The sequence below is a fragment of the Tursiops truncatus genome, chromosome 18 (assembly GCF_011762595.2).
Source record: "Tursiops truncatus isolate mTurTru1 chromosome 18, mTurTru1.mat.Y, whole genome shotgun sequence".
NCBI classification, from domain to species: domain Eukaryota; kingdom Metazoa; phylum Chordata; class Mammalia; order Artiodactyla; family Delphinidae; genus Tursiops; species Tursiops truncatus.
Window position 1 is genome coordinate 33,123,235 of NC_047051.1, and position 12,278 is coordinate 33,135,512.

The following is a 12,278-nucleotide window of genomic DNA, read 5'->3' on the forward strand; positions in this document are numbered from 1 at the left end:
CTCTTCCCCACAAAAGCAGATGTCCTGACCTAAAAATAATCCTTTCTTTTCTTTTGCTAATAGCTCCCTTGTCCTACCCTTCTTTCTGTAAAAACCTTCCATTTTATACAATCCCTCAGAAGGCTCTTCCAGTTGCTAGAATGGATGCTGTCTGATTTATGAATTGCCTAATAAAGCCAATTAGATCTTCAGATTTACTTGGCTGAATTTTGTTTTTAACAATATTGTTAAGTCGACATAAAAAATTTTTACATGTACTTTTAATATCTTTATGTGTTTGTAACAGGGAAGAGCCAATTTTGACCCCATGTTGGATCTGTTTCTTTTACTTTAACCTCTGTTTTTCATTGTTTTTGTTATTATAATCACACATAATGGCCTGCCTCAGGGAACCCTGCCCCTCTGCCTGAATGTTAAACTAAAGCGCCTTTCTTCAGCTCACAGGGAGACAATCTGACCCTGCCCACCTGTGAAAGCCTGCAGAAAAGAAGAAATTAACAGATCCCCTCCCTGTGGCTGGCCATTCCAGGAGATGTTTGCAAGACTTATGGCCTTTTTACTTTACTTCCCCCCTTCCTCCCCCTCTCTGTTCTATAAAATAAACTGGCATCCAAACCCCAATAAGATGGTTTCTTTGAGACTTCAGTCTGCCATCTTTGTCAGTCGGCTTCCCGAATAAAGTTGTATTCCTTGTCTCAACACCTCGTCTCCCAACTTATTGGCTGTTGTGCAGTGAGCAGAGCGAGCTTGGACTCAGAAACATATATTCTTCAAAGCCTTGGAGCTACACATTTAATTCATTCAGTTTTTGGACAGTGTTGTCATTTTCCATCAGTTAGCCAAAGCCAGTCCTCAGGTCAGACCAGTCAGCCAAATAAAAGCATAAGGTTTGGGGGATCAGAAAGCACCTAACTTTGTTTTCTTCCCCAACTCAAACAAACATGGCAATACCTTTCTTTTAAGACATTCACCTCACTTCTGAATTCTAAGATAGATGGAGCCTGGCTGTGAGTTTGTTGTCATGATGAAAGAAGATAACTTGAGTACTTCATGGCCAAGTTCTCTTTGCTTAGCTGCTCCAGGATCCCCCTGCAAGTTGCAAAACTACCTCCAGCCATAAAAATATGAGAAGTTTTTTTTCTCCACTAGATACGGCTGATAAGCTAACACAGTCACCCCATTTACCACGTAAGTCAAGGATGAACTATGTGTGACAAATGGTACTGTCAAGTACCTTTACTTGAGGACTAGTTATTGTTTGTCTGAGAACATGTATGTAATGGGTTCTATGCTTGGCTATACAAGGGGGTCGGATTTTTTTTTCTGTCACTGCAATTTCTCAGCAGACTACCTGTGGTGTGTATTGTTAGACCTGCGCGGTCTCCTAGGAGTTTCGACTCGCCCAGGAAACAACAAGAGTCGGAAGTCGATGCAAAACGCAAGAGGTTTATTGAAGGCCGGTGCACCGGGGTTCCTTGGTCCTCACGCAGGAGGTCGAAGAAGGAACCCTTTTGGGCGCGAATATGTCAGTTTTATAGTTTCCCACTTCCCCGTATGTAAATTATAGATTTGGTTGTGTTCTCCTGCTGATTGGTCCCGGCTTAGGCTCGGACCAGAGAGAGAACTTGTCCCCAGCTGCCTGATTGGTCTTTGACAGACACCTTTTTTACATTTTGTTATCTCCCTCCTTCTCCCCAGCTGCCTGATTGGTCTTTGACAGACACCTTTTTTACATTTTGTTATCTCCCTCCTTCTCGGAAGGGGGCCGGACATCCTGGAAATTCACCCATTGTCTAAGAAGCCCCTATTGTCTGGAGAGTTCTTAATCATTAGCTGGAACAATGTCCCTCGAGTCCCACATTCCCCCCTTTTTCTTGTGACTATTGATTCCAATCATGGAATCTCAACCTTCTGTTCGTAAACTTTGGTACTGTTGTCTTAACATTAGAACTTGTACAGTACTGATACGTTCTCTAATAAATGCTGTCAAGCGATTTAGAACACATGGTCCAAAAGTTAAAATCAACAATAAAACAATAAGAGGTCCCAACAGAGTAGAGATTAAGGTGGTAAACCAGGGGGACTTATCAAACCATGATTGAAACCATCCTTTTTCGTTCTCTCTCTCCCTTTGCCTTTTATCTAAGCGTTCCCTTAGTTTATCCATGGTTTTGGTAATGGTTCCTGAATGATCAATATAAAAGCAACATTCTTTTAGAGCGGCGCATAATCCCCCTTCCTTAAGAAACAGCAAATCTAGGCTGCAACACCATTTCTGAAAGTGAGGTGAGTGATTCCTTTAGTTGAGTTATGGAACTTTCTAATGCTCGAAGGTCGATGTCTACAGCCTGTCTTAAACTTGCATAATACTGGGGTTGTTGTATGAGGGCTGTGGTTCCTGTTCCTATCCCGGCAGATATTCCTAGTCCTAGAAGGACAGCCAATGTGAGGGTTACAGGTTCTCTTTTGTTTTTTGTCTTTTCTACATATTCATCTAAAAAGGATGAGTCTGAATGGTAGATAAGTCTAGGGACTAATTGCACTAACACACAAAAGTCAGCTGAAGTATTAAGAACCTCTAAAGAGACACAAGGGGTGAGCCCCGTGTTACATGTCCACCATCCATCTTGAGGAGGTACAAGATATCCTGAGCCTGAAGGGAGGCTAAAATCATGACAAAGGTGTCTATGGGACTGGGGAGGTGTTCCTATACAAGTACCATTTCCAAAAACCGAGGACAGGGTTAATTTACTGTTCCCTTCTTGCTTCCATCGACATTGGTCTGAGGAGGTAGAATTAGTATAGTTGGAGCTATATCTTATAGCATCATAATAAGGGGGAGGGGCAGCATAGCAAAGCCAACATGATTTTGTAGCCTCTGGGTTTGTAGCATTGAGAACCGTAAAGGCTGCCTGCACCAAAGAAAGCATCCTATCCTGAGGAGTCCCAGGCTTAACTGTGGGTTCTTTGGATCCAGAGGTTTCATTAGTCTCATTCTTTGTTGACGTAGTTGAAGGGGCCGGGGGAAGCAAAGGGGGGCCAAGTATGGGATTTGGGCCTATTGATATAGGAGCAGGAGTCTCAATCTTTAGCTTAAGCGTCATTAATATTCCTAAATCATATCCCCTCATGTAAAATCTAACGTCCCAAGAATGACCATTTATCCATTTTTTATCTCTTTTTCCGGGATTACTAAAGGAAATTTTAAGGGGATGACACCATCCTGAACATTTACTCCGGTGTCCGGTATCCTCATTATGAGAATAATTAGCCATTACGGTAATAAAATCCCAAGTTGAGGTGGGTTTCCAGTTAGTATCCCCGGTAGTTTCACATCCCCAGCTTTTGCAATAAAAGTTTTCAGTTCCACCACATTTATAATTCAGAGATCGAGGGCGGTGGAACCCGGGGCATACGTAGAAAGTGAGGATACCAAGCATCATTCTTTTGCCTGCATTTTTGCAACCCGGCCCAAACCAATCAGTTTCCGAAACTTTGGAAGGGGCAGTGTTCATATCATGAGAATCTTCTGTATCCCAATAAGGTGCTCCTATAGCCAATTTACAAACATCAGGAAAGAGATCTGGCCACCAGGTCCAGGGGGGTGCAGTATGACTAATGGACCAGGTTACATCTCCAGTCTGAGAAATTACCTGCCAAGTTAAACGTTGGGGGAGGTGAGGGCTAAAATCACTTACAGTCAGTAAAGGCAGTAAAACCAAAATTATAAGTCTTAGGTTCGTAGAAGCTTGAGTTTGAGCGGGTTGTCGGTTCTTTGGGCCCGCCATCCTGATGATGCCGTCGCTGGTGCAGCCTTCACATGTGAAGCATGGATCCAGGCAGCGATGCCGTCCACTTTTATGGCCGTTGGGGTGGTGAGGAGGACGGTGTATGGTCCTTTCCATCGAGGTTCCAACGTCTGGGTTCGATGCCGACGGACGTATACGGAGTCTCCGACTTGGAAAGGATGAGTTTCTCCCGGTGTTCCCGGTTGGTAGGCCTTGGCGAGTTGGGACCATATTTCTTTCTGGACCAATTGGAGTCCCAGTAGCCTAGCATATAAGTCAGTGTTATTTTGACAATCAGGTTTTATTTCTTTTCCTAAAGTGAGGAGGGGAGGCGGGGCACCATATAATATTTCAAAAGGAGTAAGATGGTATCGGGAAGGTGTATTTCTAACCCGGAATAGGGCCAAAGGAAGGAGCACCGTCCAATCGGTACCGCCAGTCTCCAAGGACAATTTAGTTAGGGTCTCTTTTAGAGTCCTATTCATTCTTTCTACCTGACCTAAACTTTGGGGTCTATAGGCACAATGTAATTTCCAATCAGTCCCCAAATATCTGGCCACATCCTGACTTACCTGGGCGACGAAGGCTGGACCATTATCAGACCCTATTACCTTTGATGCTCCAAATCGAGGAAAAATTTCTTCTAAAATCTTCTTGGCTACTACAGCAGCTGTTTCTTTCTTTGTTGGGAAAGCCTCTATCCATCCTGAAAAAGTGTCTACAAAAACTAAAAGGTATTTATTACCGTACCTTCCAGGACGCACTTCGGTAAAGTCCACTTCCCAGTAAGTTCCTGGGCGGTCCCCCCTGAGTCTCTTTCCAGTTTCAAGTTTCCCTTTGTGAGCATTTACCTGTTGACATGGGACGCATTCCTGCACAATTTGTTCAGCTAATTTTGTCATTCCAGGGGTTTCGTACCCGGCTTTTTGTAACAAGGCTACCATCTTTTTAGTCCCCAAATGTGTCCATCTGTGCATCTGTTGTAACATGGATTCTGCTTGCTGAGGGGACAAAGTTCCTTTGTTGTGGCCGGGATGATTTCTTCATCGCGGCCTGGTTTCTCAGGAACTTTATCTGACAGTCCTAAAATGACTTCTCCCGATGCTATTTTTCGGGCCACTTGGTCAGCCATATTATTTCCCCTAATTATTGGGGTATTTCCTTTTTGATGTCCAGGGCAGTGGATGATACTGACTTTAGTAGGAAGCATGAGTGCAGTCAACAAAGCCACGATTTCGTCTTTGTTTTTAATTTCTTTGCCACCTGAAGTTAGTAGCCCTCTCTGTTGGTAAATGGCACCGTGGATATGAGCGGTAGCAAACGCATATCTACTGTCTGTGTAGATGTTTACCTTTTTATTCTCTGCCATCTCTAATGCCCTCGTCAGGGCAATTAATTCAGCTCGTTGGGCTGAGGTCCCTTGTGGTAGTGCCACTGCCCATATGACTTGTTTTCCGTCTACCACGGCTGCCCCAGTTCGACGCTTACCTTCCTCCAGGAAACTGCTCCCATCCGTGAACCAGGTGAAATCAGCATCAGGGAGGGGCAGGTCCATCAGATCTGGCCTACTGCCGTGTGCTGCGGCCAGTACTTCCTGACAATCATGTATGATGGTGGAGCCTTCCAAGTCAGGATCAGGTAGCAAGGTGGCTGGATTGAGTCCTGTGGCTGGAGCAAACTTGATGCGATCTGAGTTTAGCAACAGGGTTTGGTAATGGGTCATCCTGGCATTAGTTAGCCACCTATCCGGTGGTTGACGGACTACATTTTCCAGGGCATGAGGAGCTGTTATCGTTAGATTTTGTCCTAAAGTTAGTTTGTCAGCATCTTTGACTAGAACGGCCACTGCAGTGATTATCTTTAAACAGGTGGGCCATCCTGATGCCACAGGGTCCAATTTTTTTGACAAATAAGCAACTGGGCGATTCCAGGGACCCAATTTCTGAGTCAATACTCCTTTTGCAATGCCCTTATTTTCGGCCACATATAAATGAAAAGGTTTGGTTACATCTGGCAGTCCTAGGGCTGGAGCTGAAAGTAAAGCTCGTTTGATTTGGTCAAAAGCCCGTTGTTCCTTATCGCCCCAAACGAAAGGAGTGCTGTTTTTGGTTAGGGGGTACAATGGGGCTGCCAGCTCAGCAAACCCTGGAATCCATAGTCTACAGAATCCGGCCGTCCCCAAAAATTCTCTAACCTGCCTGGTGTTTTTGGGAGCCGGAATTTGGGTCACCGTATCCTTTCTGCTCTCCGTGAGCCATCTTTGCCCCCCTTTTAATAGATACCCCAGGTAACTGACCTGTCGTTGGCATATTTGTGCTTTCTTGGCTGAGGCTCTATATCCCAGGGTTCCAAGTTCCGTTAACAGTTTTTCAGTACCCTTGATACAATCTTCTTGGGTCTCAGCAGCTAATAAAATATCATCAACGTATTGGAGTAATGTTACCTGGGGATTTGATTCTCTATATAATGCCAAATCCTGATGGAGGGCTTCATCAAAGATGGTCGGGGAGTTCTTAAATCCCTGAGGTAGCCGTGTCCATGTCAGCTGACCAGACATTCCCGATGTTGGATCTTTCCATTCGAAGGCAAAGTAGGGTTGGCTCAGGGGAGAGAGTCTTAAACAGAAAAAAGCATCTTTAAGGTCCAAAACAGTATACCACGTATGTTGAGGTGGAAGAGTGCTCAGGAGGTTGTAAGGGTTTGGAACTGTGGGGTGGAGGTCTGCCACCCGTTTGTTTACCTCTCGTAGATCCTGCACCGGCCGATAATCATTTGTTCCTGGTTTCTTTACCGGCAGGAGAGGGGTGTTCCATGTTGATTGACATCTTATTAATATGCCCAAGTCTAGTAGCCTCTGTATATGGGGACAGATACCGTCTTTGGCTTCTCTACTCATGGGGTATTGACGGACCGTTATTGGGGTGGCAGTTGCCTTGAGTTCCACTAGCACCGGGGGCCGATTTTTGGCTATCCCCATTCCGGCAGTTTCTGCCCAGGCTTGAGGGAACCGAGTTACCCAATCAGTAACATTAACTCGTGAGGATGAAGGCTGCTCGTATAATTTATATTCATCTTCTAATTTCATAGTCAATATTTGAAGTAACCTTCCCTTATTATCAGTTATGGTGGGACCTTCTGGCTGAAAGTGGATTTGAGCCCCTACTTTGGAGAGTAAATCTCTTCCCAGCAAAGGATAGGGGCATTCCGGAATAATCAAAAATGAATGGGTTACTCGTCCAATCCCAAGATCTACTGTCCTTCGTGTGGTCCATGAATATTGTTTATTCCCAGTGGCTCCTTGTACCCATGACCTTTTAGCTGAGATAGGACCTTTTGAGTGGAGAAGGACGGAGTGCTGGGCTCCGGTATCTACCAAAAATTGAACAGGTTCCCCCTCCACTTTAAGAGTTACCCGGGGCTCGGGGAGAGGGTTCGAGCCCTGACTTTCCTAGTCTTCTTCTTCCAAAGTTAAGATTTTGTTTCTGGTTGGCCTTCCTCCATTCTTTTTCTTAGGGCATTCTCTCGCCCAATGTCCTTTTTCTTTACAGTAGGCACATTGGTCCTTGTCTAATGGCCACCTTCTGTCTGCCGTTCGCCCTTCCTGCCTATTTCTATCCCCTATATTTCTTCCTCCAACCACAGTGGCCAGTATCTTACTTAAATTCCTCTCCTGTCTCTTATCCCGTCTTATTTCACGGGCTTCCTGCTCTTTCTGCTTTCTTTCTTCCTTCTCTTCCTCTGTTTCTCTTTTGTTATATACTTTATCTGCCTCTTTTACTAACTCCTGAAGTGAAAATCCCTGCAAGCCATCTAGCCTCTGTAATTTCTTGTTAATATCAGGGGCCGCTTGATCTATGAAAGCCATTGCTATAGTAGCCCTATGTCCCTCCGAAGTTGGATCATAAGGGGTAAAGCGTCTAAAGGCTTCCATTAAACGTTCCAGGAACACAGTTGGCGATTCCTGGGGCCCCTGAGTTACTTCCCTTACCTTAGCCAAATTAGTGGGCCGTCTGGCCGCTCCATGGAGACCCGCCACCAGAGCCTGGCGATACATTTTCAGGCGCTCCCTACCTTCCGGGGCATTGAAATCCCAGTTTGGCCTGACGAGTGGGAAACCAGCATCAATCTCGTTAGGCAGCTGGGTAGGTTGCCCATTGGCGCCTAATACATTTTTTTCTGGCTTCTAAAAGAACCCGTTGCCTCTCCTCAGTCGTTAGGAGAGTCTGGAGCAGCTGCTGACAATCATCCCATGTGGGCTGGTGGGAGAAAACAAGAGATTCTATTAAAGCGGTAAGGGCCTGTGGATTTTCGGAAAAAGTTGGGTTATGCATTTTTCAATTATAAAGATCTGCAGAGGAAAAGGGCCAATATTGGAGAGGTCTATTCCCTTGGCCATCGGGGGGGCCATATTCTCTAAGAGGTAGGGCAGTGGAGTCCGGGGAGATAGCCCTCCGGCTCCTAGTGCCCACTGAGGGACCCCTTTCTTCTTCCATCATGGATGGTTCCCTTGGTGCCGAGGGCAGTGGAGCTGGGGGTCCTCTAGGTGGTAGGGGATTCGGGGCCGGAGGATAAGGGGGTGGGGAATCCAAAAGAAGCAAATCGGACTGCGGGTCAGGATAAATCGCCTTCGGTAGATCCGGGGCGTCGGGTAGCTTCTCCGTGTTGGGGTTTTTCTTTAAGGCTAATATCTCCGACGCTGCTGATGTATGCGCGGACGTACCTGTTGAGGAAACAAAGGGCCGGACCCACGGAGGTGGGGAGAGAATTAAATCTTCCCAGACCAAGACATATGGTACTTGGTCTGGATGTCCGTGGGGATCTATATTAAATATCTTAGACTTCAGCAGCTTAATCTTGTCTAATAAAAAGGATCCTTCGGGGGGCCATCCTATCTGAAATGTTGGCCATTCAGAGGCACACAAAGTCTGCCACTTTCCTTTCTTTACCTCTACCAAAAAATTATGGGCTCTGGCCCGAACTTCGGTCCAATAGCTTAGGGTAAGGGAAAGAGGAGTCGTCATAGTTTGTCCCATTGTCGTCCGTCAGAGAAGAAGAATAGACCACAATACAGAAACAGTTAAAACTCCACGAAACACATATACGTATGGGCCACCGCGAGCTCGCTTCAAAACCGAAACTTCTTCAGATGGCAGTTATCACCAAGGGAACTGCCGAAACCGAGTGAAGGGGAGACAGAGTTTGCCTCTCCTTCCAGATGAGCTACCAAGGCGTCCCCTAGGGCTCATGGACGCCGGCTATTAGCACGTTTGCCTAGCCAGAGGTCCGATACAGATTCCATAATAAGCCGATTCTTACGGCTTTCCTCCGATAATGGCCCACAAAGAACAAGGGACAAACAGACAATCAAGCTCGAGCTTACCTGGTACCTCCAACTCCCGATGTTCTTGTGGTCCGGGGCGAGTGGAATCCCGGACGAGCCCCCAAATGTTAGACCTGCGCGGTCTCCTAGGAGTTTCGACTCGCCCAGGAAACAACAAGAGTCGGAAGCCGATGCAAAACGCAAGAGGTTTATTGAAGGCCGGTGCACCGGGGTTCCTTGGTCCTCAGGCAGGAGGTCGAAGAAGGAACCCCTTTTGGGCGCGAATATGTCAGTTTTATAGGTTCCCACTTCCCCGTATGTGAATTATAGATTTGATTGTGTTTTCCTGCTGATTGGTCCCGGCTTAGGCTCGGACCAGAGAGGGAACTTGTCCCCAGCTTCCTGATTGGTCTTTGACAGATACCTTTTTTACATTTTGTTTATCTCCCTCCTTCTCGGAAGGGGGCCGGACATCCTGGAAATTCACCCACTATCTAAGAAGCCCCTATTGTCTGGAGAGTTCTTAATCATTAGTTGGAACAATGTCCCTCGAGTCCCACATGTGTACATTATACATATGAGATGTCTCTATCTCTGGAAAATATTATCAAAATTAAATTTATAGAAGAATTCTATTTAATTGACTTAAAAGTGTTTACAAATTAAATATTTCTAAATATAAAGAAAACTGGCCAGAATGAATTTCAGGTTATCCAGGAAATATTCAATATTAAATTAATATTTTGCATTAAAACTAGCTTAAACTTATTGGGTTAATCAATATAGACATGTCTTACTTTTATTGTACCTAGGTTTACTAAAGGTCAATAAATTCATGTTATTTCTGTTACAGAGTTCTTTCAGAAAGGAGAAATTAACTTGGTATGATATTTTCATAAGTTATAAAATAATGGTAAACAGGATAAGAGTTTTCAGGTGAACTCTTTAGGAATAATTATGTTTTAGGTACATCTATCTAAAATAGTTTCTCCAGATTTTTGGTAACTTGAAATTTTAGAGTTTTAGTAAGTTAAGTTAAATAATGGGAACTCATTGAGTATCTAGGTCATTTCAAATAAGATGAAATACTGGAACATTAATTGCTAAACAGGTCTAAATTTACCTCCTTTGTCTCCTTATGAGAGGGAAACCGAAGATGTTTAGGTTTATTAGACGCACATCTTATACCACATTGAGGAAAGAAATTATACTATGAAAAGGTGTACATTTCTAGAGGTTTTGGAATGTTCCTAAATGTTTGCCAATCAAGAAATACTGGTATGACAAACAGTTCACAATTGCTTGCTGCTTGTAGGTTTTTGCTGGAGATCAAAGTTTTTAAGGGTTAAAATTGTAATATGTAATTAAGACTACTGAAAATAATAAGGGAAACATTTTAGTTTGCAAGGAAAGTAGGATGTGTGTTTTCAGCAAAACAAGGTATGAAGAATAGAAATACATTTTGTTAAGGGGAAAGATTAATTTTGTCCTATAGCTGGTTATATCTGGATGGAAAAATAAGGGACAAACTAATATGGATACAGAAAGTTGTGGAAGGTTTATAGAAAGAGAGCCCTGAAAAAGGGTCCTTGTTCATGGTTAGGCTGAAATTGAATTGAACTGAATTAGGTAAATGAATTTAGTTATTGAGAGTGGGCTGGTGCAGGACTGGAGTTGGTTTCTCCCTCTGTTAAGAGAACAAAGTTTTCTTGCAATGTTGAACTACTTTTGATAACAGATTGTGAGTTTCTTTGCCTTCTAAATGATTTGTATTTGCCTTAAAGAAACTTTTATTGTCACTTTGGTTGAGTGAATAAGTATTGTTTCACAGTGACCTATGATCCTATTTGACCAACTGTTTCAAGAAACTTTTGAGGGGAATTCCCTGGCAGTCCAGTTTTCAGGACTCTGTGCTTTTACTGCTGAGGGCCTGGGTTAGATCCCTGGTCAGGGAACTAGGATCCCACAAGTCACACAGCACAGCAAAAAAATAAATAAAATTTAAAAATAATAAATACTTATTATTTATATGTAAATTAATAAATATATTTATTATTATATAATAAATACTTATTATTATACTTGTTATTAAAAATAACAAATGAAAACTTTTGATAATATTTTTTGACAGACTTCCCAAATATCAAATTCTAATTAAGATTCTTTTGACCTCCAGCTAACTTTGAGTTGCTTCAAAGAGTCCCAGAAACATCTCAAAGAGAGATATAAACAATTTAGATTTATTTGGTACGTTAAATCACATGGGAACCATTGTCAAAGAAGTGGTGATAAAATCTTTGGTTATATTGTTTGGATAAATGTCCAAACAGATATTCCAAAATTTATGTGGCATTCCTAAAAGTCTGTTATATCCTGGTATAATATTATTAGTCATAATTCTAGTTATTATCTTAAAATGTATGTCACAGAAATAACCAAGTTTCTTGTCAATTGCATTGTAATCAGATATTTAACCATGGTATTTTAAGTCTTTTGTCATTTATAGACAATTACTGTTTTACTCTGATGGTTTTATAAAATTAAGATCTTCAAGAAGATTCATAACAAGGACTTTTTGACAAATATGAGTTTCTGATGATTCTTAGATCATATTACTGAACTGGTAAGAAATTATAAAATTCTAATGGAAAACCTGATGGTTCATCCAGATCTACAGGAATTAATTACATGGGACTGAATGAACTGATCAATATGATTTATTATTTTATGACATTTTTACTGAAAAATACTGGCATTTAATATTTGTTTTCCAGGAAAACTTTCCTCTTATGTTAACTATGACCTACAACAACTTGATAAAATATATTTTTGTAAACAAAGGTGAAAGATTTATCTTTTTCTCTCTACCTGATCCCTCCAGAATTTTGTTTCTCCAGCCAGCTCCCCTGTGGACTTGATGGCTTATTGCAATCAGATTACAACAAGTTACACTAAACATTGTTTTAATTTGTTTTCTCTTGTTTTCAAATTAGTTATGCCTTGTGCCTGTCTCTGCTGTACTGTGACTTTATTAATGTTACAACTGTATTACTTATATCCGGTCTATTTTATAAGATTGTTGTCTCTTGCATTACCCAATGTGTAACCAGGCCTCCAACAAAAGTAATGATGGCTAAATGTCTCGAGGCAATCAATCACATATATAACTC